Below are 9,885 nucleotides of genomic sequence, written 5' to 3'. Positions count from 1 at the left end.
TTAAATTCTTTATGAAAAAATAAATTTTAACCGTCATTTGTTTTTGAGATACCGCTGTTGGGCTTATGGGGGCAGTATTGTAAGTCCCTCAAGAACACCTCAACAAAACATCCTGTTTAATTATGGGTCATACATATTTTATTATTACTCGTTTGAGTAGACATCACAAAGTTGAGAGTCGATATTTTTTGTTCTTGAGACTCAAAAAAAAAAAAAGAAATAAGAAAAACATGATATATTACCCGAAGTAACCTTTTTCAAAATGTGTTTGACCGTTATAACGAATAACTATTAGCAAATTCTAACTGCACAGGTGCCTTGTATATGAATTTTCATAAGCTATGCATTTCGATATATTTACGATTACGAGTATGGCGCTATTGCTCAAAACGAATGGGACGTAGAACATGAACATACGAGTTGCTATCAACATGCATCACCGTTCGCTTTGATTGGATGCCTCGGGCACTGACGGCAGAACAACAGAGTTGAAGCTTTATGATTTTAACACTACTATGGGAAAGTCGGATAAGGCTACCGCGAAAACCGAAATTCGCAAATTACGGGGATCTTTCTCTTTTACTCTCATTAAGACGTAATTAGAGTGACGGAGAAAAATTCCGAACTTCGATTATCGGGGTTATAGCCCGGGTTCCTGTGATGGTTGTGAGGCTGTGACTCTTATAAAATGTTCCACATTACACCTTACGTGGGCTCTATAAGCGATTATCTCTGACACAACTATGAAAAACACCTATTTTATAGCCAAAGGCATCAATTTACAAGAACGTAACACTATATTTTTATTTACAAAACCTTCCGAACCCGACTATCAGTAAATTCCCAGTATATCTTGACTCTTACAAGGGTTACAAATATTTGCAATAGCAGATCAAAATATTGGATACCTAGAGGTGAATAGGTTTGGTGAATATAACGGTTTCGAAGCGAAAGTAGATTGAAACCGAAATAACACCACATTAGCAGCCGAAGTCAGAGGTCGGGAGAAACACAATGACTTGCATAACATGTAACAATGTAAATAAACAATTTAAAATTCGCAGTTTTTCGTTGCAATTTTGTTGTGTAATGTTTTGGACGTGTCTGAAAAATTGCGGAAGTTTGTAGTTACGAAAGCTTTTATTTGTCGTTCGTTATAGCAGTTTCATACGGACCAGATTTAAGGTTTTTGGATAGCTACTGCCACCAACTGCCACAGCAGCATTGCTGTTGCAGCTAGAGATGGGTAAATACCCGGGTAAATACCCGATATTTAACTACCCGCGGGTAAATATGAGGGTATTTTCGTTTTTCTTCCAAATTTGATGTGTTGAGTTGATAATTAGATAAATTTAAGTAATGTTACATAAAATGTATTGTTCAAACTACTTACGAAAATGTTGCTATGAGGTGAAGTTCGATTATAATATGTATAACATATCAGTCCAAATAAATTCGATAAAAATTCGATTCGTTTAAATTTGATCAGTCTAATCATGAAACCATTCCCTGGCTTCCGGAAATGTTTTAAAACACTTTTAATATACATTAGAAAAATGAAAATAAGGACTACTGATATGATAATAATAAAAAAAAATGTCTAGTATCACAACATGGGAAGCTCATAAGTCAAATACCTACAGTTAGTTTTATGACAAAAATATACGTGACCTTTTTTACAGGAAATTCTGTCTACTTTAGTTTGTATATACAACACTTTTCGATATGAATGACAGATTCCAAGAAATATGAAGAATGGTGTGCAGCGAGCATTCAGGTGCAGAAAGTCTGCTCCTATTGTTGAAGTTTACGTAATTTAACAGTGCGTCTGCGTCGTCAACTTGGAACCATTTTGAATGCTATAACAGCTTACAGAAAATTTATTTCTAGATCTAGTTTTTATTATTTATTTTTATTTATTTAAACTTTATTGCACAGTAAAAAAATTACAATTGACAAACTTCATCAATTAATCATAATCTTGTTCATTAATATAGGGCTAATGAGGACAAAATACCAATAGACCAAACCGTCTTTTACAATGAGAGGAATTAAGCCTGTACATGAGGATGGTGAATAGAGTTGTGACAATCTCCTTAGAGTCCGTATTAGCTTTGAGTTGATAAAGTTTAGGCGTATAGGCGCCATATTTTCATAATAATTTGACGCATAGAAGGTATTAGCATCCTATAGAAGTGGTATAAGTACGCGTGCCTCCGTGAGGGACAAAACATACGCAATGCGACACTATGATTGGTCGAATTTATTTGTTGCCCACCATAATCCATACTAAATAATTTACGGTGGGGAACAAAAAATATGTGAGTAGTGTGACAAGGACAAACAATAATAGCGCTTTAGCTGCTACTCCTACTGAAAGATACCTACATAATACTATCCCGTTCTGTCAGTTATCCCCACCACTCATGCCCAATCCAGTTTAATACTAGATTCATGATTTGACGTTTACAGTGGGTCAGACTACCACACTCTGCCACTGCAGAGCTGCAGAGTTAGCTTGGTCCGACTTTAGTAGCTGTGTATGGATCATACTTATTGTGATGTAAATCCGAGTCGCAGGCCGCTGCCCTCGCCCGCTGTGGTATGCTAATTTTGCGAGTGGAACGCTTAAGAAGTGGTAGAAGATGTAGTATTCAGTTAATTAATTTATTCACGGCTATACTGCCTCAGTGGCAAGCGTCTTGTGGCGGGGCGAGCAACGTAGCGTCTAGCTTCCAAGGGATTAATTCTCAAATCCATTTGCAACACGCGCCCCATTGCAAGCTCCGTACCGCCCGAGTGTCCACTCTGCCCACTTACGGCGGTATTCATTAACTAACAAATGTAACAAGCCGTTGATAATCGTTTTTGTTAGAATTAAACCAAACTTAACAGTAGTTTGTTTTTTTTTCATGAATGGCGGGTTTTAAATTACTTCGGGGTTACAGCATAGACTCAAATACGAGCATATGAAAATGTAATAGGTATTACGTGAAGAATCTTCTGTTAGATTAACGGGAGAGAACGACTAACAAATACATATACATACACGTCCAAAAAGTTTTGCAATCATACAGTTCTGCGACCTATTCAAGTAAGCTCAAAAACAGGCATAATATGAGGATACACCTCATATTTAACTCTCACATCTCTGTTGAGCGTGAAAACGGCGTTTGGTCATAGTTTGCTCCGGCGCTGCTAAATTCGTCACGTATTACTCTTGTTTAAACCACTAGTGATTTAGAAAAACAGGTGCCTACACAATTTTCCAAGGTGAATTTTTAAACGACTTTTTACCCGGCACAAAATGTTGATAGGTATTTTTAATTTTTAGCTTTAGTTATTTTAATTGTAGTTAGTTTTAGTTTTATAGTCATTTTATAACACTTATTATTTGTAATAAATGAGTTTCAATATTTTACCCGCGGTTGACACGAACAGTTGAAGGGACACTCCACAACCCACGGGCATCCTTGGGAGCTCTAAAAAAACCTTTACTTGCTCCCATCCAGGAACACAACACTCCATATCTATCATAATAATATATTTAAAAGAACTGTTGGAGCGATTTCTACATTTGTCGGTATTGTCAAACCTCTGCCTTCTTGATAGCCAATGATACGTCACGACGTTGAGTTTTTCCTTTACTTGATCCATGTGAGCTCTCCTTGGTCTTCTTTCTTACTCTTTGCTTCAATTCTCCCTTCTATGATGTTTTTGATTTATGTTAAAAATGACATTTTGCCTGCGGTGTCCTGTAGTGTCCTGTAAGGATGTGTTTCCCTAATGCTCTGCTCATATTCCAGCGAGATAACATTTCGATGCAGTATTCGTTTACGTTTCTTATCTTTTCTACTTCTACATGCCTTCTATTTTTCTGCAAGCGCCACTTTGTTTGCATAGACAGGTTATTCCCTAGAAACTAAATTACAGCTCAATTGAAGAAAATGACGGCCCTAATCTGAAGTAACTTTATCTAAGTAAGTGTAGGTTCGTAACGATGGTTGACAATTTTAGTGATTATGTGCCGTGACGATGCGTAGACAAGGCACTGTATAGGTACTTCTACTGATAACTTGGCGCTTATTGCACAAATTTCAGTATAAAACCCTTTATTCTTCAGATTAAAAAAAAATACACAATCCGAACCCATTGCCACTTCATAGTCTTAAAAACCTGCATAAAATAAAAATTATTAAAAAAAAGAAAAAATAACTTCAATAAGGATAAAATAAAACAGATTTCAAGTTCTAGATCTGTCTCGATCAAGATTTGAGAAGATCCCTTATATTATTTTTTACATTTTTTAGGGTTCCGTACCCAAAGGTTAAAAACAGGACCCTATTACTAAGACTCCGCTGTCCGTCCGTCCGTCCGTCTGTCACCAGGCTGTATCTCATGAACCGTGATAGCTAAGCAGTTGAAATTTTCACAGATGATGTATTTCTGTTGCCGCTATAACAACAAATACAAAAAAATACGGAACCCTCGGTGGGCGAGTCCGACTCGCACTTATCCGGTTTTTTTGTGTATTATGTTTTAAAAATGTTATTAAACATACAATTCCCACGTTGTAAAAATTAATTATAACTATATTGAAGGTTCCACGATTGTCGACGCAGGTGTGGTTCGGCCTTAAACAATCTTCGCGGTGCAAATGACCCCTAAACGTAACAGGCAAAAACCGACGATGTCCAAATATTGTTTACAAAATGGCGACGATACACTTTGCGAAGATTAGTATAGCTATTACTGTAACTTGGAGAGACCAGCGCCTCAGATAAACCAAGCATTCGCCTGTTTAACTAAATTTTCAGCTGCAGCCAGTGGAGAGACACTCCTGACTTCGGGCAAACTCCGCTCCGTTCGGCTCAGCATTGCTCCGAGCTATTATTAGGGTTGACACAACTTGACGTCCCTTTGCGTGCACGGCCAGATAAAATAATTACTTGAATTTTGACAACCCTAATTAGCCGAAAGGGATAGTGCCATACATTAGAAAGGGACAGCATGATTCGTCCCTGAATAGCTGTCAAACTTCGGTTTTGTAGGAAGTGTCCTTTCTGTACGGTAGTAGGTACTATTATGTATTCTGTGCCGCAGCAGTAATGCAGCTGCAGTTGACATCCAAACGTCACCTCAACGATTGTGTGACGGAACAGGCGGCCAGGGCCTACCGCGAACCACGTTCGAAGTGTTGCCTCTCTGTTGCACTTGTAAATTCGTACGTAAGTGTGACAGGGAGGCAACTCGTCGAACGTGGTTCGCGGTAGGCCTTCTAGCCAAGGCGGCGATCGCATGCGCTTCGCCATCGAATCGCTTTGTGTTTCTCTATCACTCTAGTGTAACAGTGACAGTTGCGTTTCATTCACTGTCAAATTCATCAAAGAATTTGACAGTGACATCGACCATTCCCGCTGCTGCAACGCTGCACGTTGGCACACTGCCATAGCAATGCAAGTATATTATATCCTTACGGCTCGGCTACGACATTGAGCGACTTGCGACGGGGGCAATAACCATCGGTTGGAGCGATACACAGCGATGGAAGCTTTCGTTTCCAACTATGGTTGTCGCTGCCGCCGTCGCCAGTCCCGTAATGTCGTGGCCGACCCGTTAGGCTGTCTTTCCACTAAGGTGGGGATGAGAGGAGACCTGCAGGAATCAACCTATAGCATTGGTTGTAATCCCCATCTCTTCTCCGCTCCGCTGGATCACAATTGCGTCATTGTCATTAGGTACCTACCAAACTAAAATGGAGTTGGGCGGGACATGTTGCTAGGCAGAGTGATGGCAGGTGGACTAAAATGTTAACAGAATGGTGGCCGCTTTCGGATGAAAGAAGCCCCTGGCATCCGTTGACTCGTTGGGTGGACGACATCCGGAAGATTGCGGGCCACTTCTGGGTGAGATTAGCTCAGTACGGATAGGATGGTCGTTCTTGTCTACGTGAAAGCATGATAAAACTGCATCCGTCACTTTCGATCGCGCTCTGTTAAAAAGTGACAGATATTTTGTCACGTGGATAAAGCCATCCATAATAGGCCTGCTGTAAGTGCCAGGACAAGTGGCGTACTAGAAACTGGCGTCTGCTTGAATTTTCACTCAGATATCAAGGCAATATCAAGGCAGATAATTGTTCAATTATTGAATATGCTTGATCGTCTCGTTTACGGCTCGGCCACGACATTGAGCGACTTGCGACGGCGGCAGTGATAACCAAAGCTTGGAGCGAGATACAGCGATCGGACCTTTCGTTCCCACCTATGGTTGTCGCTGCCGCCGTCGCCAGTCGCGTAATGTCGTGGCAGAGCCGTTAAATTGGTTTGCATAGCTCTTCAAGCGATTATAACAACTCAGTCGGTCGCACAACGAATCGCTTAGTCACAAGTCACAAATTCGACAGATCCCCAAATTACACAACTCCTACCTTAGCACCACGTGATAAGGGTTATTTTAGATTGGCACTAGATCAGCTGACACCTGATTACGCTAAGTAAGTTTTCTAATTGCGTGAATTAGTTGATTTGGAACCTAGGTCATTGGGAGTCTAGATGCTGGGAATTTAGATGTTTGAGTTGACTTTTAATACAATTAATATGGGCTGTAAGTGACAGTTAATAACTGACAGCTATTTTAAAAAGTAAATTTTCATGACTGTAAAAAATACATACCTAAGTATTTTTAAGCAAAATTTTAAAGCCGTATCTGAATACCTTCCTAGGTTAATCTAAATTCTAAATCAACGAAGAAGTGTAAACCGGGGTAGGCCATACCATTGAAATCTTTCAGTGCCTCTACTGCTGCTTTTTTCACAATTACTTAAAAAATATCGACATCCGATAAGCAAAAATGTATGAAAATGCATTACATAGTTTCTTTTAAAACTATGCTACTATACTAAACTATTTTTCTTTTTTTTTCTTAGTCCGTTATAGTGTCCCACTGCTGGGCGAAGGCCCTTCACAACTCCCGTTGTGGTGCTTTTTCCGGCCAGTTACTGATGAAGGTGTCTAAGCGCCACTTGCACCATCCCACAAACCCGTGTCGGATTTGTCAAACCCACCGTGTCAAATTATACTGGTAACCAAGGTAACTCCAGGTTTAACCGGTTAACCCCGGGTTAGTGGAATGGTGCAAGTGGGCCTAAGTCGTCCCGCCATCTCCGTCTGGGCGTGCCACGTCCGCGCTTCTTAAGTGGCATCAACTTGGTGGCTATACTAGCCCACCTATCCGGATGCATGCGTCATTAGTTTCTTAGAGAAATAAAATTTGATCAGTATAACCTATTCTCTTGGCAAATGGTTAAGGGTCGAAAAAATCTGTAGACATATGCCTACAGAATACAGAATACCGGTATCCATTGATGTCAGAACGACCTAATGTCCGGGTATGCCCTGCCCTCTGACATTCACAATACTCAACCTGCACATCTTCATAAGCTCCAGCATAAGTCTGACCTGTGATCTCGCTTTGTCATTGTAAATTTAGAGATCAATCTAAATTGGGATCGAGTTGAGAGATTAGATTAGTGTGTTTTTGTAAATAAGCTGAGCTTTGTCGTTGCGGCAAGGTCAACGGCAAAAGGGATAGAAATTAGGTCAGGTTACCTTTGTTGTAGATTCATAAAAAATGTAAGTAACACAGAAAATATTTATATTGGAAGACATTCCTGGGACCGTTTATTTATTTATTCATTTATTTTATTTTAGCCATGAATTATTCGTTGATATACTCGTACAGCTTGTGAGCATAAGTACAATATGAGTATTAAGTAATTTAATCACACAGGTTAATAGAAAAGGAGCACTCCTCTATGGGGATAAGTCACCTCACACTAGCGTCTCCCGAGCGTCGGCGTCTAGTCAACTGTATGGCTGCTGCTCGACGCAACGTTGGCGCGCGACGCCATTTTCCATAGCGCTGACTAGAAGCCGACGCTCAAAAGACGCTAGTGTGTGGTGGCCCTAAGAGTTAAATCAGAAAATGAGGCATTATATCCCTTAACTTTGATATATCTACAGGAGAGACTTACCTTGTTGTAACCTTGATGTTGATGACTCTCTTAACGATTTAATTTATTTTTAAGTGACTTTTTAAAATGTTCATGATCCCATTTTCGGTACCTCCTTTCCAACTTTACTTTATTATCGAGTACCTACTTAACTAGCCAAGTACGTAAGAGTACTTGGATTAGACTAAAATACCAATTTCTTATTGTAATAAAATCGCATTTAATAATACACTTACTTATTGTTCGCAGAAGAAGTATAAAAGAGATAATGTGTTCCCCACACCAACGGACACAGCAAGTACCTAAGCTTGTCTGTCGGTCAACTAAAGTTATATTTAAGAATACCTACACAATCACTCTATTATTAGGTTTGAATAACATTTCAAATGAATATTTACTCATACTCATAAATAGTGCCATATGGAGTCGATTGGTTATTGTGCGCATTCGTTTAATTTGCTCCATATCTTATCGTGGATAACACTCGATATGCTGATATACGGTGCCTTTGGACAACAAACAAATTGATAAGCTGTTTATATTTACTCATATATTTTATTACAATCGAAGTATAAATGCTTTTTATACACTGAAGCACCTCGACAAACATTAAATATTTGCAGTTCTGAATGATTCACGGTTAGATTCACTAGACTTATATCGAATGAGGGTAGACCGAGCGCGGTCTACACAACTTTGACACCATCCCGCCATGGTATAATAATATACTCCGCCGTACTCTCTTCCCGTCTTTTCGTGGTCACGTGACTGACACAAGCCTACGTCATCATGTGACAGCGCTATATGATAATATGCGATAGCGCTATATAAAGCGACAATGTTATTGTGACGTAGGCTTGTGTCACTCTGGGAAGAGAAGACCTATGCATCCCGCTATCTTCACCCAACTAGCAAAATAGTCGTATAAGAATTGATTTACTCAGCCTGTAATCGTATAACAGCCGAGTTACGGTTGTTGAAGCACCAATATATCGTATAATAGCGGTTAACTCGACTATTTAGCAATTTTCGCTAATTAGTGCTATAATCATGTCGTATAAACGTTTATAGCACTATCTTTTAGCACTTTTATTCCACCTTTTAATAAATGCTGAGTTAGCGCTACTAAATCACTTTTATTCAGCATAATTGTTCTATTAAAATCATATAACAGCTATAGATTAGCTAATTGTCTGAATAAGGCGCTTTAATACAACTGTTACTCAACTCTCTACTCTGTTGCTATAAAAGCCTATTAAAAGCAATCAAATAACCATTTGGCAACAATGCTGCTGTAACAGCGCGCTTATATCATAATTCGGGTAATGGAGTTCAAACCGCTGTTATAGGAGCTGAAGTGTATTTACAGGTTTTATTCAAAATGTATTCAGCTTAGAGTACTTTTAAAGAGTTTTGAACTACATTAACAGCACAAGTCAGCCATGTTGACGTTTCAATATAGTCCGGTGGCCAACTGCATGAAACCCTACCTGACAAAAAAATAGAATAATCCTACTCTGTAGGGGTAGCTGACTTTTAGTAGCATCAACTGTTCTTGGTCGGCCGCGGCTTAATTTGGAAAATTTTGCGCTAATGGCAAAATAGTGGCACAAAAATTCATAAAAAAAAACCCCATCGTATAATAGAATGAAACTTGCATGGTAGGATAGCTGCCTTTGAGGACAGCAAAACAAAACTGGTCAGCTACATCCTGTGTTGGCAGGTTCTTGTGTCCGACCGAATTTGTGGTACCACGTGACAGCTACAATTTACCTCATCGAAAAATAGAATCAAAACAACTGATTGTAATACCTACATTAAATTTGTTGACATATGTCTTGGTCGGCCTCACCTTAGCCTGACAGCGTTTT

This window comes from Cydia splendana, chromosome 14, assembly GCF_910591565.1.
Source record: "Cydia splendana chromosome 14, ilCydSple1.2, whole genome shotgun sequence".
NCBI lineage: Eukaryota > Metazoa > Arthropoda > Insecta > Lepidoptera > Tortricidae > Cydia > Cydia splendana.
The sequence above is the reverse complement of the archived record's forward strand: the minus strand, read 5'-3'. Positions refer to the sequence as shown.